The sequence below is a fragment of the Aotus nancymaae genome, unplaced genomic scaffold (genome assembly GCF_030222135.1).
Source record: "Aotus nancymaae isolate 86718 unplaced genomic scaffold, 86718_ANA_hifiasm-v0.15.2.pri h1tg000007l, whole genome shotgun sequence".
Lineage (NCBI taxonomy): Eukaryota > Metazoa > Chordata > Mammalia > Primates > Aotidae > Aotus > Aotus nancymaae.
The window spans coordinates 62,232,659-62,250,852 of NW_026988418.1; the positions used below are offsets into that span (position 1 = coordinate 62,232,659).

An 18,194-nucleotide genomic window follows, 5' to 3' on the forward strand; every position below is an offset into this window, starting at 1 on the left:
AGGTATGAATTTCTTACAGCAATGCTGCGCCAATATGAAAGTTGAATTTTCAATACAAGATACAAAGGTAGTTTACAAAAGTGTAAGGTTTTTGTGCCTGCTGGTGTAGCTGCAGTGACAGCTTCACAAATTTCCTTTATTTTATTTTATATTTTATTTTTTTAAAGATGGGGCTTCACCATATGGGCCAGGCTGGTCTTGAACTCCTGACCTCAGGTGATCCGCCTGCCTCGGCCTGCCAAAGTGCTGGGATTACAGATGTGAGCCACCACATCTGGCCTTTTTTTTTTTTAAGTGATTCTTATGCTGGGTTCATTTATCTTAAATGGCAGGCAACTACAAGCTGCAGACCTCAGTCTATGAAAATATCAAGCAATTCAACTTTTTCTTGCAATGATATAACTTTTCTGTGCTTCATGGGAGCACTTCCAGCATCACTAGTGGCACTTCATATGGTCCAAGGTGTTATTCAAGGTTTATGGTATGGCACTAAACATGATGAAAACTATGTGAGAACTGAAAGATCACTTTTTTTTTTTTTTGCGACAGTTTCACTCTTGTTGCCCAGGCTGGGGTGCCATGATGAGATCTCAGCTCCCCGCAACCTCTGCCTCCAGGGTTCATGCAATTCTCCTGCCTCAGCCTCCCAAGTAGCTGGGATTACAGGCATGTGCCACCAGGTCTGGCTAATTTTGTATTTTTAGTAGAGACGGGGTTTCTCCATGTTGGTCAGTCTGGACTCGAACTCCTGACCTCAGGTGATCTGCCTGCCTCAGCCTCCCAAAGTGCTGGGATTACAGGCATGAGCTACTGCACCCAGAGAGATTCAGGGTTTTTTTGTTTTTGTTTTTGTTTTTGTTTTGAGACGGAGTTTCGCTCTTGTTGCCCAGGCTGGAGTGCAGTACAATATCTTGGCTCACTGCAACCTCCACCTCCCAGGTTCAAGTGATTCTCCTGCCTCAGCCTCCCGAGTAGCTGGGATTTACAGTTTTGCGTCACCATGCCTAGCTAATTTTTTTTGTTGTTGTATATTTAATAGATACGGGTTTTCACCATATTGGCCAGGCTTGTCTCGAATTCCTGACCTTGTGATCAGCCCACCGTGGCCTCCCAAAGTGCTGGGATTACAGGCATGAGCCACCTCACCCTTCCTACTACAGATAATTTTATGCAGTTATGATTTTTTTTTTTTTTTGAGACGGAGTCTTGCTCTGTCGCCCAGGCTGGAGTGCAATGGTGTGATCTCGGCCCACTGCAACCTCTGCCTCCTAGGTTCAAGCAATACTCCTGTCTCAGCCTCCCCAGTAGCTGGGATTACAGGCATGCACCACCACTCCCAACTAATTTTTGTATTTTTAGTAGAGGCAAGGTTTCACCATGTTGGCCAGGCTGGTCTCAAACTCCTGACCTCAGGTGATCCACCCACCTCGGCCTCCAAAAGTGCTGAGATTATAGGTGTGAGCGACCACACCCAGCAGCAGTTATGATTTAATACTGCATCTCCATGTTTGTTTGCATTTATTTCCACTGTGAGTGGTGCAAGTGTTTGTAAGTGTATTTATGTGTAAGTTTTATACACACACACACACACACACACACACACACACACATATATATTTTAAGACAGAGTCTCACTCTGTCGCCCAGGCTGGAGTGCAGCAGTACAATCTCAGCTCCCTGCAACCTTGCCTCCTGGGTTCAGGCAATTCTCCTGCCTCAGCCTCCCAAGTAGCTGGGATTACAGAGGTGTGCCATCATACCTGGCTAATCTTTTGAATTTTTAGTAGAGACCCAGTTTCACCATGTTGGCCAGCCTGGTCTTGAACTCCTGACCTCAGATCAGATCCACCCACCTTGGCCTCCCAAAGTGCTGGGATTACAGGCATGAGCCACCATGCCCGACCTCTGATAAATTTTAACTTTTTATAACAGATTTATGCATCTTTTATGGCAGTAAATAATAAAATAGACTAGTATCTACATATATTTTATGCATTTATGACACACTCAACTTTTTCTTAACTTAAAAAATATTTCTAGGTTGGGCATGGTGGCTCCTGCCTGTAATCCTAGCACTTTAGGACGCCGAGAAGAGTGGATCACCTGAGGTCAGGAGTTTGAGACTAGCCTGGCCAGTATGGCAAAACCCCATCTCTACTGAAAATACAAAAATTAGGCGGGGCACAGTGGCTCAGGCCTATAATCTCAGCACTTTGGGAGGCCGAGGCGGGCAGATCACCTGAGGTCAGGAGTTTGAGACCAGCCTGCCCAACATGGAGAAACCCCGTCTCTACTAAAAATACAAAATTAGCCAGGCATGGCGGCACATGCCTGTAATCCCAGCTACTCAGGAAGCTGAGGCAGCAGAATTGCTTGAACCCAGGAAGCGGAGGTTGCAGTGAGCTGAGATCTCGCCATTGCACCCCAGCCTAGGCAACAAGAATGAAATTCTGTCTCAAAAAAAAAAAAAAAATTAAGCCTGGCGTGGTGGCTCACGCCTGTAATCCCAGCATATTGGAAGGCTGAGGTGAGTGGATCATGAAGTCAGAGATTCGAGACCAGCCTGACCAATATGGTGAAACCCCATCTCTACTTAAAAATACAAAAATTAGCCGGGTGTGGTGGCTCACACCTGTAATCCCAGCTACTTGGGAGGCTGAGGCAGGAGAATTGCTTGAACCCAGGAGGCGGATGTTGCGGTGAGCCAAGAGCATGACATTGCACTCCAGCCTGGGCAACAGAGCAAGACTCGATCTCAAAAAAAAAAAAAAAAAAAAAACTAGCCAGGCATGGTGGTGCATGCCAGTAATCTCAGCTACTCAGGAGGCTGAGGCAGGAGAATTGCTTGAATCCAGGAAGCAGAGGTTGCAGTGAGCCAAGATCATGCTACTGTACTCCAGTCTGGGTGTCAGAGTGAGACTGTCTCAAAAACAAAAGGAAAAAATTTAAAAATCTGAGTGTAAGTGGACCTGTGCAGTTCAAACCCACGTTGTTCAAGGGTCAACTGCACATCTCTTACCAGAGTAACTTTCCAAAGTTAGTCCTGTAGACACAGGACAATTGAATAATTGTGACACTTGAACAATTTCTCAATATAACCAGCTGGAAATAATCAATATGCCAAAAAGGCATGTTTTGAAGTGACATATTCTGGTCTCTTACAGTCATACTTACAGGTGGTGTCTCCTGAGTCCCAACACCCTCAACGATCCCAGAGCCTAACTGGATACAAAGACTAACAAGCAGATATATAGTAAGAGCAAATAAACCAAAATGTAGTAAAAGCATGGAGATAGCAGAAAACCCTCAAGGCCATTAGAGGAATGGGAACGAATCCTGAAAGAAGGGATTGAACTGAGATTTTTATATGTGTGTGTGTATATATATATATATATATATATATATATATATATTTTTTTTTTTTTTTGAGATGGAGTTTCGCTCTTGTTACCCAGTCTGGAGTGCAATGGCGCGATCTCGGCTCACCGCAACCTCCACCTCCTGGGTTCAAGCAATTCTCCTGCCTCAGCCTCCCGAGTAGCTGGGACTACAGGCGCGCGCCACCGTGCCCAGCTAATTTTTGTATTTTTAGTAGAGACAGGGTTTCACTTTGTTGACTAGGATGGTCTCAATCTCTTGACCTCGTGATCCACCCGCCTCGGCCTCCCAAAGTGCTGGGATTATAGCCGTGAGCCACCGCGCCCGACCAATTTTTTTGTTTTTAAAGACAGAGTTTCTCCATCTTGGTCAGGCTGTTCTCGAACTCCTGACTTCAGGTGATCTGCACTCCTCGGCCTCCCAAAGTGCTGGGATTACAAGTGTGAGCCACCACACCCAGTCCTTGAACTGAGATTTGAAGGGTGAATATGACTTCACCAAGGAGACCAAAGAGCAAAGGCTTGAGAGGGAATCTTTTGAGACGTGGGGTATGAAAAAAAACTGTGGGTAATGCTGAAATATAAAGTGCAGTCAGGGATCTGAGACCCCCTTCTGTCCTTTTATAGCAACTGGTATTTCAGACCACTTTGAGCAATCACCACTTCTCAACCAAAACGGCGACCAAATGGGATTTGTTTCAAAAACCCCTGTAAGAACTGTCAGCAGGAGGCGCTTTCCCTTCTAAATTCCCTCATTGCAGGGAAGAGTACAGGATAGGAGGAGGGGTAGATTTCCCTCTGGGAGATCACTACACCAGAAAAGCCCCAGGAGTCTGGAGGTTGGTTTTCTCATGTGGAACAGTCTGTTTGGCTCTGGCAGCTAAGGGGCTAGCAGTTCTGCTGTGCCAAGCTATAGGAGATGAATGAAATGAGCCAAAACCACAAAGGGGCCAAGAAGACCAATTCGTGAGCATATGAAAGCCACCCCCAGGGACTCCAGAATGACTCAGAAGATCACTGAAAGGGTTACGGGTTGTGTAAATCTGGTGGGGTAAGGAACAAAGAGCAGCGCAACTTCCGCCTCCGGGTTCAAGCGATTCTCCCGCCCCAGCCTCCCACGGAGCTGGGATTACAGGCATGCGCCACCACGCCTGGATGATTTTGTATTTTTAGGAGAGACAGGGTTTCACCATGTTGGTCAGGCTGGTCTCAAACTCCTGACCTTGGGTGATCCACCTGCCTCAGCCTCCCAAAGTGCTGTGGGATTATAGGCGTGAGCCACCACACCTGGCTGTAAAGTGTTTTTAATCAGTAAATTATATTAGGACAAGATTACATAGAAATGGAATCAAAATATGATTTCAAAGAAAAACAGAAAAAATGTAAAATTTCTAACTTAAAGAATGTAGTCATGAGAAGCAGGAGGATGGCCTGAGCCCAGAAGTTCGAGACTGCAGTGAGCTGTGATACGTCACTGCTCTCTAGTCAGGACAACGGAGAAAGACCTTGTCTCAAAAAAATAAAATAAAGATAAAAATTAAAAACAAGAGTGTAGTCATGACTTTTATAGGTTCATGATGGTAATATCAAATTACTATATTTATATTCCTGTAGATTCCTTTAAAAGGGTGCTTTTGGCCAGGCTCTGTGGCTCATGCCTGTAATCCCAGTACTTTGGGAGGTTGAGGCAAGTGGATTGCCTGAGATTGGGAATTCAAGACCAGCCTGGCCAGCATGGTGAAACCTCATCTCTACTAAAAATACAAAAATTAGCCGGGCGTGGTGGCAGGCGTCTGTAATCTCAGCTACTTGGGAAGCTGAGGCAGGAGAATCGCTTGAACCCAGGAGGTGGAGGTTGCAGTGAGCCAAGATCATGCCATTGCACTCCAGCCTGGGCAACAGAGCAAGACTCTATCTCAAAAAAAAAAAAAAAAAAAAAAAGGTGCTTTCATAGTTTTATTATATTAATCACAAAAAGCTAGTAATTCTATTTTACAGATCTTTAAACTTACAATGAAAAATGTTAGTTGCTGACTTTAAATGTACAAGGGGGTACATGGTTTTTCAAAACTCTTACAAAATATAAGCAAAAACCTTTGATGACTATGGTTTTAGGCCAACATCATTTCTGGAAGGGGCAACCAAGAACAGCCTAAACTTGCCTTTTCTATTCAGCACCGTTCCATGATTCCCCCAGGGCAGGGTGAGAATGGTCTTTAGCTTCCTTTACAATCCCTTCCACCCCATTCCCAGTAACTGACACAGGTTACTCACCTTGGAGTCACAGCCTGACTCAGTCATGTACACAAATACTTGGGCACTCTTGGGCAAGGTAGTGAACCTCTCTGTGTCTCAGTTTTTCTTTCTTTCTCTCTCTCTCTCTGACTCTCTCTCTCTCTCTCTCTCTCTCCCTCTCGTGTCCTTTCTTTCTTTCATTCTTTCTTTCTCAAGGTACTGAACCTGTGTCTCAGTTTTCTCTTCCTCCCTCCCTCTCTCCCTCCCTTCCTTCCTTCCTCCCTCCCTCCTTCTCTCTCTCTATCCCTTTCTCTTTCTTTTTTTTTTTGTGAGAGTCTTGCTCTGTCTCCCAGGCTGTAGTACAGTGGCACGATCTCAGCTCACTGCAACCTCCACTTCCCAGGTTCAAGTGATTCTCCTGCCTCAGCCTCCTGAGTAGCTGGAATTACAGGTGTGTGCCACCACATCTGGCTAATATTTGTATTTTTAGTAGAGACGGGGTTTCTCCATGTTGGTCAGGCTGGTCTCCAACTCCCAACCTCTGGTGATTTGCCCACCTTGGCCTTCCAAAGTGCTGGGATTACAGGCGTGAGCCAACATGCCTGACTCCCAAACTTTTTTTTTTTTTTTGAGATGGAGTCTCGCTCTGTCACCAAGGCTGAGTAGTATGATCTCAGCCCACTGCAACCTCCACCTTCCAGGTTCAAGCAGTTCTCCTGCCTCACTACCCTCCCAAGAAGCTGGGATTACAGGTGGGCACCACCATGCCCAGCTACTTTTTGTATTTTTTAGTAGAGATGGGGTTTTTGCCATGTTGGCCAGGCTAGTCTGGAACCCTTGACCTCAGGTGATTCACCCATTTCAGTATTCCAAAGTGCTGGGATTACAGGCGTCAACCACCGCACCCAGCCCCTAATTCTGAGGCTTTTTAAATCAGTGCAAAATGGTAGCTCTCAAGACTTTTAGTAAGTAACCTTTATTCAATGCCTATTAATGTTGGAAGTGTGTTTTTAGTTTTTTTTTTTTAGTTTTGCGTGTGTGTGTGTGTGTGTGTGTGAGAGAGAGAGAGAGAGAGAGAGACAGAGTCTCACTCAATTGCCCAGGCTGGAGTGCAGTGGCACAATCTCAGCTCACTGCAACCACTGCCTCCCAGGTTCCAGTGATTCTCTGTGTCAGTCTCCTGAGTAGCTGGGATTACAGGCACCTGCCATCGTGCCCAGCTAATTTTTGTATTGTAGTAGAGACGGGGTTTCACTGTGTTGGCCAGGCTGGTCTTGAACTCCTGACCTCAGGTGATCCATCTACCTCAGCCTCCCAAAGTGCTAGGATTACAGGCGTGAGCCACCATACCTGGCAGAAGTGTTTTTTAAAACATTTTCTAGCTCATAGCTATTAATATTTCTTAGATTGTTATATATGAGATAGGATATGTTAAAAAAAAATTCCTGGTATTAATAGGCAAATACCAGGTAGTCAAGCATTCTAACAGAAAAGGTCAGAACAGGGATTTCTAACGTGAGTCCTTAACCACCCCACCACCACTATCCTGGAGGCTCAATGGAGGTGTTAATGAAGGTGTAAGAGCGGTTTTCTCCATTTCAAATAAGTCTAATAGAAACCATCAATGTTATTCATGCTACCCAAATTCCTTTGCTTTTTTTTTGTCCAGAAACCCATTAAGGCAGTGTGGTAGACCTGGTTGTCTTAAGTGAAAAGGAATTAATTAATGAATGATATTTGTCTGGCAGGCTAAAATCTTTTGAATTCTTTGAGATCCACTCCTAAGAGCTACTTAGTAGTGAAAAGGTTAGGGATCTGCAATTTAATCTCTGGGAACAAAGTCTTAAACCTTCAACAAACACTCAGGCGAAGGTGCTTTTGTGTTTCAAGAGAAGGGTGTGGATTACAGAATTGAAGATATATTGGCCTTGATATCTAGGTCCCTAATGTAGAATCAGTAGTCTACAGTGGTTAAAATAATGGACTTTTTTCTTTTTTTGAGACAGAGTCTCACTTTGTCACCCAGACTGGAGTACAGTGGCTCGATCTCAGCTCACTGCAACCTCCGCTTCCTGAGCTCAAGCGATTCTCCTGCCTCAGCCTCCTGAGTAGCTGGGATTATAGGCGTACGCCACCATTCCCATCTAATTTTTGTATTTTTAGTGGAGACGGGGTTTTGCCATGTTGGCCAGGCTGGTTTCTAACTCCTGACCTCAGGTAATCCACCCACCTCGGCCTCCCAAAGTGCTAAGATTACAGGCATGAGCCACCGCCCCTGGAGGTATAAATTGTTTTTAAAGGACCATAACTCAGTTCTGTCTTTCACTATGACACAACCACATCTCTTCATCCCCACCTGCCTGCCAATTAATCCCTTTTTTCGCCCTCTGAATTAATTGGGTGTTTTAGATGTTGTCAAAAATACCTGAAACCAAAGCGGAAGGAAAATGTAGGCTGGGCCCACCCAGAAGTTGAGTGTCAGCTTGTTCCTCCTGAGTGAGGTCCACTACTAGGCTGGACACGGAGTTGAGGGAATTTGGGCCTCTGCAACAAAGGGAGGAAGAGGAAAAGAACTAATAAAGGCCCGGTTCTCAGGAAGCTCACCCTCTAATATTAGGGGAGTCACAATCAGACTTGCAAAAGAAAGAAAACCAGCTAAAAACATAATTGGTTAAGTATAAATAGTGAATATGTAAGTGCTAGGTGGGAAGTTCTCCCTTGAGCAGCATTTGATGCAGAGGTTCATTGTGGGTGACTAACTGGTCAAGGAGGACTTTATTATGTTCTGCTATCAGTATGCCTCACTGAAGCACCGAGATCTTTTATCCCTCCAGTCTGTCCCCACCACCCAGGGCAGCTGCTATATGAATTGCCCTAAAGCACTATTTTAATCATTGTCATTTCTCAACAAGAATATCAGCCACTCCATTATCTGTGAAATTAAGTACAGACTTCTTAACCTCTCCAAATGCGAGCCCAACTTATCACCCATTGTTCCCTGCCAAGTGTCAGACTGCTGTAGCGATTGTTCCCTTAGCACATCTTGAACCTCTGCTCTTCTACACCTTTCTTTTTTCTATCTGTAATGTCCTCTCGTCCCCTCCCATCTCAAATACAACTCTCTCCTTTAAAGCTTCTCTTAACACCTTCCTAATTCTCTCAGCATTCTCTATTTAAAATTTGGGACTCTTATCATTTCCTGGCTGGAATTACAGTTTGTTTTTTTTTTTGAGATGGAGTCTTGCTGTGTCACCCGGGCTGGAGTCCAGTGGCACGATCTTGGCTCACTGTAACATCCGCCTCCCCGATTCAAGCAATCCTCCTGCCTCAGCCTCCCAAGTAGATAGGATTACAGGCATAAGCCACCATACCAGGCTAATTTTTGTATTTTTAGTAAAGATGGGGTTTCACCATGTTGGCCAGGCTGGTCTCAAACTCCTGACCTCGGGTGGTCCACCCGCCTCAGCCTCCCACAGTGCTGGGATTACAGGCATGAGTCACTGCTGCCTGGCCAATACATCTCTTTAACTCTCTCAGAGAATTTAAAAAGGTAAAAAGAAAGAGAAAAAGGAAATTTAGCCCCCAGAAAAAATTGACTGCAAAGTAAAATGTAGAGCTTTAAAATTCAATGTTTTTCTTCTCTGAAGATACCCAGGATAGTTTGTCTCTGCTGCTTTTTATCATATAAATTGCTTTGCTTGAAAAGCAACTAGAGGGTAAATATAGCAGCAGTATCTCTGATGTAACGTTCTCTGACCTGTCCTGGACATGTCATTGACACTGTCCTTTAGAAAGGAAAGAGGAGAGAAACTGTGTCCCTGCTACTGTGTGTAAGAGAAACTCCTATTTCCAGCCATTATCATAAGCACACAGAACAAAAACAAAGGTCGAGTGCAGTGGCTCACACCTGTAACCCCAGCACTCAGGTAGGCAGAGGCAGGAGAACAGCTTGAGCCCAGGAGTTCGAGATTAGGCTGGGCAATAGAGCAAGACCCTGTTCTCCACAAAAAATAAAATAGAATAAAATTTAAAAAGGAATAAAAATAAAAAAGCAAAAGATGCTAGTAATTTGTCATGTCTCCTGTGTTTTGGTGTCTGGCAGGCCGGCCAGAGCCAGAGAGAGTTGATCAGCAGTATTTACTAAGGTGGCCAGATGCCCTGCACTGGAAACCACACTCAGTTCAACTTCCAGTGCTGCCAACTGCATTTTGAAAAGTGTCCTGCCTAAAATAGTTTGTAGGTTACTGAATCTCACTTTCTCCTTACCCTTTTCACAGTTTATTTTTTCTATTTTTGAGAACGAGTCTCTCTTTGTCATCCAGGCCAGAGTGCCATGGCATGATCTCAGATCACTGCAGCCTCCACCTCCCAGGTTCAAGCGATTCTCCTACCTCAGCCTCCGGAACAGCTAGGACTACAGGCACACACTACCACGCCCAGCTAATTTTTGTATTTTTAGTAGAGACAGGTTTGCGCCATGTTGGTCAGTCTAGTCTCAAACTCCTGACCTCAGATCCACCTTGGCCTCCCAAAGTGCTGGGATTACAGGTCTGGTGGGTGACAGAGATAGACTTCATCTCAAAAAAAAAAAAATCAAAGTACTGGGCTAAAAGCATTCTGACCTGTCTCAGAGCACAGTAAGTGAAGAGCAGGAGTAGTTCATTATTATGATTAGCTTATCATCCTTGTCAGTTTTGGCTTCTGTGTAGGAGTGAGTTTTCAATACAATGTTTCAAAGGCCTCAATGGCTTCCCTCCTCCTGAGGGAGTGAGCCAGCATCCAGGTGTCTCTGAAGAACAATACCTACCCATGGCTCCCCAGGTGGCTTTGTGATGCTGAGGCTCTCAAAGACAGGGAGGTCTGGTGGAAGGGAAGCCCCAAGCCCTCACGGTGCTGCCTGGGGTGAGCTCCAGGAATAGCTTGCCTAATTCCTACCTAGAAAAACAGAGCTCTTCTCTGGAATTCAAACACAATTTAGAGAGGTCAGAGAAATTCAGAGCCTGGGGCCCTTTGCCCTCCTGGTGCCAAAACAACCATACATTCTGGCTTTCTGCCTCACAGTTTATAAAGCACTGTGAGAGGCAGGAGATCTGCATAATAGGTAGTTCACCATTCTTATTTTATAAAGTAAAAGCAAACAAAAACAACCCAGAAAGAAACAGGTGAAGAGAAAGGAGAAGACACTAACATGGTTTAAGCACTCGAGTGGCCTAGACCCCAGGAATCTTAGATCCCTCATTCCACTCTCAAAACCTCCCTGGAAGGAAGTATTGTTCCCATTTTATAGAAACGGAAGCTTACAGGACAGGCGGAGTGTCCAAGTCACACAGCAACAAAGTGGCAGAGCCAGAAGCTGAAGTACATCCTTTGACCTCTATCAAGTAAATTGAGTGCAGATTCTACAGCCCCACATGAGGAAACCCAATCCCAGAGCGGTAACATGCCCTGCAGAAGGTCACGTAGCTAGTAAATAGCAGGCCTGGAATCTGACTGTAAATTCTGATCTGAAGCTTGAAGTGGACAGTCTCTGTTTTAACAAGATGTTTTGTTTGCTGGTGGGAAACAGAGCTTAGGGAAGAAAATGAGATGTCATGCATAAATTGATCTGTTTAGATTAGATTAGATAACTTCGGTGGGGGGTGTCACTTGCAGGGAGAGGTCCCTAAACTGAAAGTCCACAGTACAAAATCACAAAGCAAATGAACATGTTGGGTATGAAAAGAAATAAATACTGGAGGCTATGCTGAGCAAAGAACTAAATCTTAAATTTCACTACTCAGCCTTAATTAAGCCTTTAAAATAACAACTTACTTTATCAACAAATGACACATGTTCTTAATACAAAATTTAAAAATACAACAGATATGATGTGAAAAGTCCCTCTCCTTCCCTCCTTAACCCTTTACCCAGCTTGACCACTATAGAGTACCCAGAAACCTTGATTTGACCTAAATAAAGAGGGTTCTAGGTATTAAAAGAGGCTACTCTTTACATGATGTGACCTGAGAAGTGTAGAAAGATCCAATGCTTTGTAAAAATACATCTCTGCTGGCTTGGTTCTACCTTCCCTTTCTACCTAGCAAGAAATTCCCCTCCCCCTACCCTCTCCCCGTGAGAGGTAATTCTTTCTGCTAAACAAAGAGGAGGACATTACTTCCAGAACTACATAGGAAAAGCATAATTTTGTCTAAGGGCCTTTCTGTTCGCCTTTTCATCAACCCAATCATTATTTTATCTGGTCTTTCTTTTTTTTTTTTTTTTTTTGAGACAGAGTCTCACTCTGTTGCCCAGGCTGGAGTGCAATGGTGCATCTCGGTTCACTGCAACCTCAGCCTCCTGGGTTCAGGCAATCCTCGTGCCTCACCCTCCCGAGTAGATGGGATTACAGGTGCGAGCCACCATCCCCAGCTAATTTTTAGATTAAAAAAAAATTTTTTTGAGACGGAGTTTCGCTCTTGTTGCCCAGGCTGGAGTGCAATGGCGTGATCTCGGCTCACTGCAACCTCTGCCTCCCGGGTTCAAGCGAGTCTCCTGCCTCAGGCTCCCAAGTAGCTGGTATTACAGGCACGCACCACCACGCCCAGCAAATTTTTGTTTTTTTGTAGAGACAGGGTTTCTCCATGTTGGTCAGGCTGGTCTCGAACTCCCAACCTCAGGTGATCTGCCGGCCTCAGCCTTCCAAACTGTTGGGAACGCCAGTGCCAATTTTTGTATTTTTAGTAGAGACAGCATTTCACCATGTTGGCCAGAGTGGTCTGGAACTCCTGACCTCAGGTGATCCACCCATCTCTGCCTCTCAAAGTGCTAGGATCATAGGCATGAGCCACCATGCCTTGCCTGGCCCCCTTGTCATTTTTGTTCTCTCTACTCTCTTCTTCAAAACATATACCCATATGGGGAGGCCCTAAGGGACTCTCACTAAGGCTTAACTGATTTAAGGATTTTATTTATTTATTTATTTATTTCATTTATTTTGAGACACAGCCTCACTCTTGTTGCCCAGGCTGTAGTGCAATGGCACAATCTCAGCTCACTGCAACCTCTGCCTCCTGGGTTCAAGCGAGTTTCCTGCCTTAGCCTCCCAAATAGCTGAGATTACAGGCATGTGCCACCACACTTGGCTAATTTCTTTTTCTTTCTTTTTTTGTTTTTTTGGTTTTTTTTTGAGACAGAGTCTTGCTCTGTCACCCAGGCTAGAGTGCAATGGCACAATCTCGGCTCACTGCAACTTCTGTCTCTCTGGTTCAAATGATTCTCCTGCCTCAGCCTCCCGAGTAGTTGGGATTACAGGCTCCTGCCACTATGCCTGGCTAATTTTTGTGGGGTTTCACTATGTTGGTCAGGCTGGTCTCAAACTCCTAACCTCAGGTGGTCCACCCACCTGAGCATGAGCTGCCGGGCCTGGCCTGATTGCAGGATATTAAATATAACACATTTCCTCAGAAGCCCCACATTTTCCAGAAGGGCTAGCTTGACAAACTAGATTTTGCTCATGGGTGAAATATGAAGAATTTATAATCAAGTCGCTTTCTCCCTTCCCCAGTGCCCTGCCACTGATCCCTCAAGAACATAATTTAGGAAGACCCTCTGGGCTCAGTGGCTCACGCCTATAATCCCAGCACTTTAGGAGGCTGAGGGGGTGGACCACTTGAGGTCAGGAGTTGAGACCAACCTGACCAACATAATGAAACCCCGTCACTACTAAAAATGCAAAAAAATTAGCTGGGCATGGTGGCGTGTGCCTGTGATCTCAGCTACTCGGGAGGCTGAGGCAGGAGAGTCGCTTGAACCCAGGAGGCAGAGGTTGCAATGAACCCAGATTGAGCCACTGCACTCCAGCCTGGACAACAGAGCAAGATTCCTTCTCAAAAACAAAAAAATTTAGGAAGACACTTTGCCCCTATTCTTTTTTTTTTTCTTGTTTGTTTGTTTTGAGGTGGAGTTTCGTTCTTGTTGACCAGGCTGGAGTGCAATGGCGTGATCTCAGCTCACTGCAAACTCCATCTCCAGGGTTCAAGCAATTCTCCTGTCTCAGCCTCCTGAGCAGCTGGGACTACAGGCACACACCACCATGCTTGGCTAATTTTGTATTTTTAGTAGAGATGGGGTTTCACAATGTTGGCCAGGCTGGTCTGGAACTCCTGACCTCAGATGATCCACCCACGTAGGCCTCCCAAAGTGCTGGGATTACAGGCATGAGCCACCGCTCCTGGCTGCCCCTACTCATTTTATACAAAGTGAAATAACAGAAAGAAGGTGAAGAGATTTTCTAGGGATGTTACCAATTCTCCACTGTTTAGCAGGTCTTCTCTAGCTTCACAACAGAAATTGCTAACGAGGCAGAGCTCACACCGATTTGGTCTGTCTTTCTAATCCTGAACAAAATCTTTATCCTTCCACTTTGAGTTTTTTTTTTTTTTTTTTTTTTTTTTTTTTTTTTTTTGAGATTAGGTCTCACTCTGTCACCCAGGCTAGAGTGCAGTGGTGGGATCACGGCTCACTGCAACCTCCACCTCCTGGGTTCAGGTGATCCTCCTGCCTCAGCCTCTCCTTGAGTAGCTAGGACTGCAGGCATGCACCACAACACCTGGCTGAAACTGATTTTTTCCATGTTGCCCAGGCTGATCTTGAACTGCTGAGCTCAAGCAATCCATTTGCCTCAGCCTCCCAAAGTATTGGGATCACAGGCATGAGCCACCATGTTCGGCTGATACTTTGTAGAGACAGGGTCTCACCATGTTGCCCAGGCCGATCAAATTTCTTACCTATCTTTGTTCTTTGTCTTCCAGCATGAAAACTGTCTTTCTCTTTTTTTCCATTGAGATATAATTCACATACCATAAAACCCACCTCAGATGGGAATAAAATCTGAGGTGGATTTTATGGTATGTGAATTATAAAATCCACCTTTTAAAAAATTATCTTTCTTAGTGAAAGAAAGATAAATAGACCTTATATAGTTCATCAGCAATCATGATACTGCTTTCTAAAAGCAATGGCCTCTTGCCCTTCTTGAAGGATGGCAAGGGTTCCAAAGTCATGGTAAAGAGGGAGAGCAACAGTCACAGCAGAAAGACAGAGGCAGGGGAGTGCAAGGCACAGGCTTTGCCTAATCAGAAAGGAGTAGTTAATCCTTTTCAACTATTTCCTCTTCTGACTAGCTTGTCATTCCTTATTCACATTAAGTGATTTTTTTCAAATACCATAGGCTGAATTAGATACAAATTTATTTATTTATTTATTTATTGAGACTGAGTCTCTCTCACTCTGTCACCTAGTCTAGAGTGCCATGGTGTGATCTTGGCTCACTGCAACCTCCGCCTCCCAGGTTCAAGCAATTCTCCTGCCTCAGCCTCCTGAGTAGCTGGGACTACAGGCCCCCGCCACCACGCCTGGCTAATTTTTCGTACTTTTAGTAGAGACAGGGTTTCACTGTGTTAGCCAGGATGATCGTGATCTCCTGACCTTGTGATCTGTCTGCCTCGGCCTTTCTAAGTGCTGGGATTGCAGGTGTGAGCCACTGTGCCGGCCCACAAATTTATTTTTTATGTAGTTTAGAGTTATGCTGCTCAGGCCCATCTTAAGAGTCTCTTGTGTTTTAGGCATTGTTATCTTTGGATATAATTCGTATCATACATACAATTAAAATATAATCATATTCTAAATCAAAGGTCATATTTTGCTATAAAATTGTGATGGAATTTTGTATAATTTTTTAAAAAATTATTTGGGCCAGGTGGAGTGGTGCTCACTTGTAATCCCAGCCCTTTCGAGGCTGAGGTAAGAGACTGCTTGAGCCCAGGAGTTTGAGCCAGCCTGAGCAACACAGCAAGACCTCACTGCAAACGAGACAAATCAAAAATTAAACTGTGAGCAAGTAATGTTTATTTATTCATTTTTTTGAGATGGAGTCTTGCTCTGTTGCCGAGGCTGGAGTGCAGTGGTGTGATCTTGGCTCACTGCAACCTCGGCTTCCTGGGTTCAAGTGATTCTCCTGCCTCAGCCTCCGGAGTAGCTGGGACTACAGGTGCCCACCACCATACCCGGCTAATTTTTTTTTTGGTGCTTCAGCTGTTGTTTATTGACATACAGGTAGGCTCTATAGCAACAGGCCTGGAGGCGCTGCAGTAGTGGGGGAAAATGGAAGGTGGAGTGTTTGCTGCAGGACAGCTGAGTGGAGGGTTGGGACAGGTGCAAACTGGGGAGGCCCAGGGGGTTGGGGAAGCAAGTAAGGGCCAGGGCCAGAGTCGGCTTAAATGGAACAAGTGCCCTGTGCACTAAGGCCCCTAACTCTTGCTGGCTATTTCCTGCCCCCAGACCAGGGTTGGGAATCCTCTGGGCATCCATTTTCTAAAGGAACTGAACAGAGTACACACAGGAAAGGAAGCTGTCGCCCTCTTGCCATCTGGCTCCTGGGGCCTCCAGTCCGGCATTCCTCCTTCCTCCCTTGATTGGGTGGGGCCGCATGATGGGCAGCCAGGCTCTGGGCGGTCCTACCAGAGCAGGCTGTAAACACAGCCATGTTTCAGCGAGGCGTTTATCTTCTCTGCTGTCCCAACCCACCAGTGCCGCATTACAGCCCAGAGTGAGCTCTACAAGCATTGCTGGCCTAATGGATGGGTTGGGGGAAGGGAGTGGGACAGGGACTGGAGGAGGGGCTCTGGGGTCCATCACGGCACAGAAACAGCACGTATGGTGTTGATGAAGCCGGAACCAGGGCGCCACCATGTCAGCACGATGACCACATCTCCCTTCTTGAAGAAGCCTCAGGCCTTGCCAACATTCACGGCCAAGTTCACCTGGAGGTCCACGGCCTTATCCTGGACGGGGTCCTTACACAGCCCAGGTAAGATGCCACGGTACAGGTGGGCCTGACGAGCTGTCTGGGGATACCATGTCACAGCAATGATGGGAGCACGTGGGTGGTATCTGGCCACCTGGTGAGCAGAGCTGCCAGACTTGGTGAGGACGATTATGGCCCCCCTGCAGCACTTGAAGGAGGCCTCCATGGCACCCACGGCGGTGGCTTCTGTGGAGTCGCTGGTAATGGGCGCCAGGCGGTGGAGTTTCTCAAATAATTGTAAGTGGTAGATGGCGGCCTCTGCCTCATGGGCAATCAGGTGCTGCATGCGCACGGCCTCCAGAGGATAGTCCCCTTTGGCTGTCTCTCCAGACAGCATGATACAGTCAGCTCCATCCAGGACTGCATTGGCCACATCACTGCCCTCAGCCCGGGTGGGGAGGGGCTTCTTGATCATGCTCTCCAGCATCTGAGTGGCACAGATGACAGGCTTCTCAGCTCGGCTGCACCGCCCAATCATCATCTTCTGAGCAAGGAAGACCTTCTCTGCAGGAATTTCAATGCCTAGATCACCACGAGCCACCATGATCCCATCATTGGCCTCCAGGATTTCATAAAACCTCCAAACCCCCTCATGATTCTCGATTTTGCTGATTATCTTGATGTTCTTCCCCTTCTCTCCCAGGACCTTCCTCACTTCATGGACATCAGCTGCCTTGCGGATGAATGACGCAAACACCATATCGACATCCTGCTCAACCCCAAACTTCAGGTCCTGGATGTCCTTCTCTGACACAGCAGGCAAGTCCACAGCAGCCCCAGGAAGGTTCACACCTTTCTTGCTGCCCAAGGAGCCACCATTTTCCACCTCTGTCACCGGGAAGTCAGCACCTTTCTGCTTCACCTGGAGAAAAATAAGCCCATCATCCACGTAGATCTTGCTGCCCACTTCCACCACCTTGCAGATGTTCTTGTAGTCCAGCCATAGGATGTTCTCGTCACACTTTTCTATGTAGGCGTTATCCAGCGTGATTTTTAGAGTGGCTCCCTTCTTCAGCTCTACCTCTGTGGTGCCGCTGCCCTTGATGAGGCCAGTTCGGATCTCAGGTCCTTTAGTGTCCAGAGCCACAGCAATGGGCCGGTAGAGGATGGGGTCAGAAGCAAAGCTTTCCATGGCTGCGCGCACATTCTTGATGGTCTCCGCGTGGTACTCATGAGTTCCACGAGAGAAGTTCAGACGAGCCACATTCATTCCAGACTTAATCATCTCCTTCAGCGTCTCCACCAATCAGGAAGCTGGGCCAATGGTACAGATGATGCCAGTGTTCCAGGCTGTGATGGGTGGTGAGTCAATGTCCAGGCGGCACATGTGCTCCAGGAATGTGTCAGCCATGGCTGCATGTAGCTGTTGGGTCTGAATGAAGGCAGTCCCGGCTTCACTATGGGGCTTCGACATGGCTGCTGAGGTCCTCGGGTGCTGATGGACTCGGGCTACGCTGCAAACGTGAGGAGGTCTGTAGCCCCGGGATGCGAAGCTGTGCCAATTTTTTTTAAGTCAATACAGTTTTTTTAAAAAAAAGTTTAAAAGATGAGGTTTCACCATGATGGCTAGGCTGGTCTTGAACTCCTGACCTCAGGTGATCCACCCACCTAGGCCTCCCGAAGTGCTAGGATTACAGGCATGAGCCACCACGCCTGGCTTTTTTTTTTTTAAGTCAATAAATTTTTATTCAAGGAATTCCATGTTGTGATTTCTTCCACTGTCCATCAAAGTCACTTTA

General features: G+C 46.1%; 1 protein-coding gene and 1 pseudogene across 1 annotated transcript in view; both read right to left on the bottom strand.

The window, feature by feature from the left end:
- LRIG2 (leucine rich repeats and immunoglobulin like domains 2) overlaps positions 1–18,194 on the bottom strand; it is a 183,319-nt gene that overhangs the window by 102,689 nt on the left and 62,436 nt on the right. The window lies entirely within an intron of this gene.
- Positions 14,523–17,878, bottom strand: LOC105726959 (pyruvate kinase PKM-like; annotated as a pseudogene).